The 8,317-nt window shown below is 41.1% G+C and overlaps 1 pseudogene; it reads left to right on the forward strand.

Annotated features, from left to right (window-relative positions):
* The first annotated feature begins 2,488 nt into the window (after nucleotides 1–2,488).
* Nucleotides 2,489–7,024, forward strand: LOC112618424 (annotated as a pseudogene).
* Nucleotides 7,025–8,317: the final 1,293 nt, after the last annotated feature.

The following is an 8,317-nucleotide window of genomic DNA, read 5'->3' on the forward strand; positions in this document are numbered from 1 at the left end:
TATTTACACTTAGTACAAATGAAAGTTATGAAAATTGATTTAATTTGGGAAGAAGAAAGACTCAAAATGCTAATCTCCCCAATAAATAATAGGAGAATAAATAAGAAGATAAACAATTAGCTGAGATCAAGTTTCAATATCAACTTTATATTCACCTCTGTGAAGAGGATGATGTGCAGTCTCAACTTGTTTGGTGGTACAGTACGGTTCATCTGGGTTCAGGGATTTCTATTGTTCTTTTTTTTTTTTTTTTTTTTTTGAGATGGAGTTTCACTCTTATCATCCAGGTTGGAGTGCAATGGCACAATCTCAGCTCACTGCAACCAACCTTTACCTCCCAGGTACAAGCAATTCTCTTGCCTCAGTTTCCCGAGTAGCTGGGATCACAGGCATGCAACACCACACCCGGCTAATTTTTGTATTTTCAGTAGAGATGGGGTTTCGCCGTGTTGGCCAGACTAGTCTCGAACTCCTGACCTCAAGTGATCTGCCAACCTCAGCATCCCAAAGTGCTGGGATTACAGGTGTGAGCCACCATGCCCAGCCAGATTTCTGCTGTTCTTGATTGCATCTTTTAAACAATGGATTCATTCATTCATTCGTTCAACACTTATTGAAGATCCACATCTTCAATATGTAATCTTCAGATGCCAGGCACTGTTATTGATGCTGGGGGTATACCCGCAAACAAAATAAGCAAAGTATCTGGTTTTATGGAGCTTTTGGTGCACTATAGTCTTAATATGATTAAATAAAATACTAGGGATATACTGACATTCGAATATATGAAGCCATCACCTTGCGTGCACTTATAACCCAATACAAACACTTAGTACACAACTGTGAATCTCACTTTGATCAGCAACTCTCCTTTCCTAGGAACTGAGGCAAGACGACAACATCTCCAGTGACAACATCAAAGACTTGAGTCCACTCCTGTGTGCGTTTTGGCCTTTTCTATTCAAGCTTACTCTGTTTTGGACTGCACTGTCATATCACCAATCTCCATTCCCCTCCTCTGGAGAGCTATTCTTCTTCACAGAGGAGCTACAACAGGCCAATAGCAGGGTCCCCCCACCAGCCACTTCTGATCTGCGCAGGTCCTCAAAGCCTTCCTCTCTTATCCCATTTCATCACATGAGTTTGTCTTGCATGTTCTTAAACATCCCTAGCAATGCAGAACTACCTTCTTGAGTCCACAACCTGATTGCTGAGTGAAAAACAATCCCTGTCCTTTTTGTCGGTGGTACTGTTACCTCCTCAGGCCACCTCCCTTTTATTCAGAGGTAGAAACTAGTTTCTGCAACATTATAAAATTATTCCTCTGGGTTAAATATACCTTCCTCAACTCATCTCCTAAAAAGCTTTCAAAAACATACACTACCCTGGAGATTCTGATTCAACAGGTTTCAGGCAGGACCCATACAGCTTTATCTTTTTTTTTTTTAACACCACAGGGCATTCAGATGTTCATCTAAGTTTGACAGTATTGCCCAGAGAGCTACTCAGTCAAAATATACCTAACGTACCTTACATAGTGACCTCAACTTCCCCTCACATGCATCTCCTGCTTACTTCCTCAGTTCCTCTCCAGATATGTCACCTCCTTCCCATATTTCAACCTAAACATTTGTACTTGTGACCACACTTGGTTGCATCATTCAGTATCTCTCCATCGCCATCTCTTTTATATTCCTAGGTGATCTTAGCCTAGGCACTGCTTCCATTTGGCTCTTTTCGTACTTCATTTCTAATCTATCGAGATTAGATTCTTGCCAGCATTGTCTAGACTAGGCTTGACTTTTAGGTCATTTAAAATAAGCACTGAGGCAAAAATAATAATAATAATAATCTAGAAATCAAAGGATTATTCTACTGCCCCTATAACTTCCATTCAAAACAATTATACAGAATACTCTAGTTGGGCCCGGCCTGGGTCTGACTGGGGCATGGGAACCCATGGACCATCTTGAGTTCCTGGGAAAAGGCAGTGAAAGAGCAAGAAGTTGTAAGAGAGGGTATCCAGCTAGGGAGGGTTAGAAAGTCCCCATCTCCTGCCATCAATCTCAAACCAGTACTGACCAGATAAAGCCGTGGGGCAGCAAGAGGAAGGAAGGGTGATAGCAGCAGGAGCGAAAGAAGATGGTGGGACACCTACCAGTGTGTTTGGTGGATTGTGGCACTGAGTATACAAAACTGGAACATGTTGCAAGTATAGAACAATAGTTTATTATTCCTTGATGTATTGCTTTCAAGAATTCAGCAAAAGTGGGCAATTAATCTCAAAAGTGGGTCATAAAGAAAACCAATGTCGTAGACTTCTTCTTTGGGGATGATGTAACAGGAAAAAGCCACATATACCATGAAATGGTGAACCCACCATGGTTTAGTTGAAGACTGTTGAAAGAAAGGTTTGGAGTAAGTCATCTTTAAACACTTAAAGCAGAACATGAAGGTCATTACTTTCTTTTGACTAAACTTCCACTGAATGCTCCAGCAAACAGAATATGCTGCCGAAATAGTATTTGAGTTCTTTGATATTCCAGGCTTATACACAGCCATGAAGGCTATTCTTGCATTAGCAGCATCCTAAGCATCAAAACAAATAAGAAAACCGACATTGACTGGTATGGGAAGAGATAGTAAAGATGGTGGCACTCCTGTCCCACCTCCAACTGAAGGATATGGGGTTGGCAACTGCCATAAGCACATTCCAATCATAGGGCAAGCATCACATATTTCATTCAGTAACTGTTCAGAGGCTGAGAAGTAGAAATTCCTTCAGAGCAATCCCTGGAAACAGTTACAGCAGTAAAGGAGTGCTATAGTCATGTCTGCCCAGATTTAGTAAAAGAATTTAACAAGTATGACACAGATGGGCCAAGTGGATTAAACAGTACACTGGAATCAGGGCAATCTCAAAGAAAGAATTTTCCATTGACGTTGGTTATGAGAGATCTTTGTGACTTGAAATCTTTTTTCACCCAGAATTTGCTAATCATGACTTCACACAACTACCTAAGAGGTAGCAGAGGAAGCAAGTCAGAATGATCAGAATAATCATTCTGGGCAGGGTGGCTCACGCCTGTAATCCCAGCACTTTGGGAGGTCAAGGCAGGCAGATCACTTGAGGTCAGGAGTTTGAGGACAACCTGGCCAATATGGTGAAACCCCACCTCTACTGAAAATACAAAAATTAAATGGGCATGGTGATGCACACCTGTAATTCCAGCTACTCGGGTGACTGAGGCATGAGAATTTCTTGAACCAGGAGGTGGAGGTTACAGTGAGTAGAGATGGTATCACTGCACTCTAGCCTGGGTGACAGAGTAAGACTCTGTTTAAAAAAAAAAGAATTATTAGAGCTGAGCTGATATCAGAGTTTTCTCTGCAAGAATATTAACCTTACTGAACTGGATATGCAAGGACTTTGAGTGTTGTTTTTATATTTTGAAGGAAAAAAGTGACCAAGATAAATTTTTTTAAGTAGCCTCATACACACACAACATGAATGTATTTAATGTCACTTAAATATATGCTTAAAATAGTTAAAATAATCAACTTTATGCAATGTATTTGCTTTAACAATTTAAAAGATAAATAACTGCATTTTTTAAGTAGCCCTATGACACTTAGCAATACTCATTCATGAGACAAGGAATCCCAGTAATTATGAATTTCTACCATCCTCCCCACAAAAACAATTTGGTTTTTGTTACAAGTGCTTTTAGAACTAAGAAGTTAATATCTTAGATAAAGTCTACTCATATTCTTTTTCTTGTTAAAAAAAAAAAAAGTAAAGGCAAGATTGTTGGACCAATTATACTTCATGTGCGAAAAAAGCAGTATTCATAACATTTCAGTATTACCACACTATTTAGCCTCCTCATGTTGAGATTTCCTTCCAGTTCACATGTGTAAGCAGGTATCTCAGACCCAGGGTGTGAGGGGCAGTCAGAGAAGCTGGTGCTGTGTGTGCAAACAATTGTCTACTTCTGAGGAAGAAGATGTTGACCTCTCTTATTAGCGCTCCTATGGCAGGAATGACTGACAGTGCCAGGGCTCATATCTCTATTAGCTGATTTGGGGTGGTTTTAATAGACTTGTTTCCTCTCTGCTCTTTAATGATAAACACGAAGCTGGCAACATTTATGGGCAAATATTTTTACAATAATTCAGAAAGGATCATTAGTATTGTTCAATTGTTGCAATAACATGAAATGTATTTGAGAAAGATGTATGCAGATTTTGGTGGGACTTTCATGAAAACATTAGTTCCCAAAAGTAATTTGTTATTTCTATTTTTTCCCAATAAAGAGGCTGAAACATTGAATAACTTTAAATGTCTAGGGCTCTCATGGTAAGTTTCAGTTCTAACAGATTTAGAGACATATCTTATGCAATCTCTGTACTCTCGGTTCTCCAGTTGCTTTTGAAAAGAATTGAAGTGCTCCTGGGTGCTGCTCTTTAGTAAGAGAGTTTTGATGGGGTCTCACCTTCTTACCTGTTCTTCTGACTCCATCAAGCAAACCATAGTGTTTATGGTCAACAGTCTATGCCCCAGAAATGTTGGGAGCAATAGGAAGATCTACAACGACTATGAGTCATTCATCCACTTTACAGCAAACCTTCATCACTGTCCTTGATTTTTTCATGTTTTTTGTTTGTAATACTGAAAAGCATAAGGAGGCCAGTAGCTGTTTCCATTAAGCAAGCAAGCACTGGCTAAGTATATGCTGTGCACCCAGCATTGTGCTAAAGGGATATAAGCTTAAAACATGGCACTATTCTCAAGAAAATTGCAACACAGTTGAAGGGCAGGACATGCACACAGAAACTTTTAGGGGAAGAAGTGGGCATCAGGAAAAATAAGGTGTGTTGTCTCCTGACTTAGTGCATTGTGTGGTTGCACACCTATGTCTCAGCCAAATTTGTTTGCTCCTGATGTTGGCCACATTGACTCCAGGTTCTCCTTGATTCTAACTCTTAGCTAATTAAAGAGAAATATTTTGTCCCTGTTGCTTTCAAAGCATCATGCTCCTCTACTGGATGCTCCCACAACCTGAGAGGTCATATACTCCATCTCCACCTACATTATACTAGGATGCAACAAACGATGATTTTTGCTAGTACAGATATGGTTCTGTACAAGTTCCACCTTGGCTGTGACTGAAGGCCATAGGAGGAACCCAGGAGGTTTAAGTTAGAGGCAAATCTAAGTAAGACACCACATGATGTATGCAAATCACCACTTACTACTAACGATGACCTACGGTTCTTAGTGATCATGGTATTTCCCCTGCCAGGTGAGAATGACCTATAGTCCTTAGTCCATGTTCATGCATCTTGACTCTTCTGGCCTTCAGATTGATTTCTCCTCAATCCTCAATGCAAATTACCCCACATGAGCTCATTTCATTATCCTTCCCAAAAAAAAATGTCCATTGTTGAATGATAGCTGAGAAGTTTATATAGGAATCCCCACGATGACATAAAAATTCAGGAACTGACACAAGCAGACCACTCCATCCATTCAACCTTATTCTCTTTTACTATCTATAGTGGCTTGATAGTGTTCTGCCAAAAGTCCTAACCCCTGGCACCAGTGAATGTGGTCTTCTTTGTAAACAGGGTCTTTACAGATGTCATTAAATCAAGTATCTCTGGGGAAGACCATCCTGGATTCAGGATGGGCCTTAAATTCAATGATCAATGTCCTTAAAAGAGAAATGGAAGAAGGACTAAAGATACAGAGACCCAAGGGAGAAGGCCATGTGAAGATGGGGGCAGAGATGGGAAGGATGCATCTACAAGCCAGGGAACACCAAAGAGTGCAGACAGCCACCTGAAGATGGAACCAGAAGGAACCAGCCCTGCCAACACCTTCATTCCAGGACTTCTAGCCTCTGGAACTGTGAGAGAATATATTTATAGTAATTGGTTATAGCAGCCTTAGGAAACAAATACACTAGCTAACAGTCAGTTCATTGTCCCTAAAATATAACATCCTCTTTCCCACCCGCATACCTTTGTTTACCAATTCCCCCACCCAGAATGCAACATCCTTCGCCTTTTCTCTCATACCTCTTAACCTTCAGGCCGCTCTCTCAAATTCTACTTATCCCAAGCAATTTTCCCCAACTGATCCTAACCACCTATATTCTTAACTGTTTATCTTGATATATATCATACACTGTTTTCCCTTACTATGTAAGGTTCTGTGTTTCCTTAAAGAAATGGAAAGTTCCATGAGTACAGATTCTGATGCTGTGCCTATACAACGTTAAACTGGTAAGCGCTTGATGAAGATATATTTAATTACTGTACATCATTTGGTAACCCAAGAAAATGGGCTTCACAGGCTGGTAAATAACAGCTGCAGCACCACTGATATTAACAATTAAATCTCAGGGATCTCATGTGGACTCACTCCACAGAGAATCCTCTGGGATACATCTATTGTAGCTCAATTACAATGGGATGAAGAAGGTCCCATGTCATTCCCCTGAAGTGCTGCTCAAGGCTGAAACTCCACCCTGAAAGCTGTTACTGTCACCCTGTCATTGTTTTTGTGAAATTAAAGGGGACCCACAGGACGTTCTCACAGCAAGACCATATAAACAGTGTTACAGTAATTAGTGATATTGAAGATCATTGATGTATTTTGGTCACAGAGGTCTGAGGCTGCTGACGCCAGATTGTAATTTTAAAAAAAAATTAATAGTAAAATAAAATGAATGAAAATGACTCAAGAGAAATGTTCAAATCTTGCTTTGTGATCCAAGCACAAATAAATGATTTTTCTCTGAGTGAAATGGCCTTGAGTAGATATTTTCAAATTATCTTTCCTTTTATTCTTTCTTTCATTCCATCTGGCAGCTTTAGAAAAACCTTCTTATTTTCATACTTTCTTGACTACACATTTTCAGGACTCTCAAGTAGAAAATAATGACTCAACTCCCTGTGAAAGGTAGACGACCTGAGATCTTCAAGGCCAAAGCTGATCTAGAGTGAAGTTATCAACCAGCTGTCAGAGACGTTGTTAGGACGTAATACGCAGTGGACACGTCTCCCTCTGGCCTCTCTTGTTGATAGAATATGAGTTGTGAGGTGACGAACTGGGTGGGATTGGGAGGATACTGTAGAAGACACCTTATTGAGACTTCCAAATCATCATGGAAGTTTCCATCTCTGAGTTGGTCTCAAGCCAGGGCATTGCCTGCCTGCCATGGTGGAGTGGAATTCATGTGGTCGACAGAATTGTTTAAGATTTCCCAAGTCAACAAGTCACTACCTCCCCTAACTTATCTCAGGATCCCAAGGAGAATGGACCCTAGGTCCTGGTAAAGGTAACTAATGATACCCTTTCACGTATCACCAAGCCTAGCTAGGCAGAGATTTCAAACCCGGGCTCCACGTGTCCTACAGAAAAGGCTTTGCACTCCATTAGCCCACTCCCACTAGCCACCCACCGCATGCCACACCCCTGGAGCTAGAGAGCTGCCACAGTGACCTCACCTATTCACCAGGACAGCAGTTCTTCAAAGTACAGATTCTCCTTCTCCTCTTTATACTTGGTCAGGATGAGTTCCTAGAGAAAAATTAAACCTCAAGAGACATATTCCTTCCCTCTCTTTCCCTTCTTCCCTCATTCTCTCTCTCCTCTCTCTCTCTCTCTCTCTCTCACACACACACACACACACACACACACACACAAGTGCATCTGGAGAGCCAAATGTGGCTCATTCTTTCCTTTTCTGTAATGTACATGTATTCAGTAGGTTACCAAGTATCAAAAAACTTAAAAAGCTTTCCCAATATACTGGGGAGGAAAACAAAACCAAGCGCTGGTCTCTTTGTGCGTAGATGTTTGTGATATCCAAGGCCCTGTTGCTGACCCTGTGGGCTGCAACAGCACTCACACACACAGAGCAGGCGGGATAGTGACTGGCATAAGTGCTGCCTGCCACGACCTTGTTGGGTCTTCCAGGCTTCATGGCGAGCCATCTCTCAGAGACCTACAGTCTTTTTCTGAAACCTGGTCTGTATTGTCAACACTCTGGGTCTGCAAATAGTTTTGTACATTCCAGAAAAAGTAGTTCTCAATCTGCGCTAGACATTAGACTCACCTGGAAATTTTTATTAAATAGCTGATGCCTGGGCCTCACCCTAAAGATTCTGGTTTAATTAGCCAGGAGTTGTTCTCCTGGATCAGGGGATTAAAAGTTTCCCAGGTGGCTATAATGTATGACGTAGATTAAGTGAGCCTGGGAGTGGGGGTGGTGGTAGGAAGTGGGTCAGAGTACAAATGGCACAG

The sequence above is a fragment of the Theropithecus gelada genome, chromosome 2, assembly GCF_003255815.1.
Source record: "Theropithecus gelada isolate Dixy chromosome 2, Tgel_1.0, whole genome shotgun sequence".
In the NCBI taxonomy this organism is placed as follows: domain Eukaryota; kingdom Metazoa; phylum Chordata; class Mammalia; order Primates; family Cercopithecidae; genus Theropithecus; species Theropithecus gelada.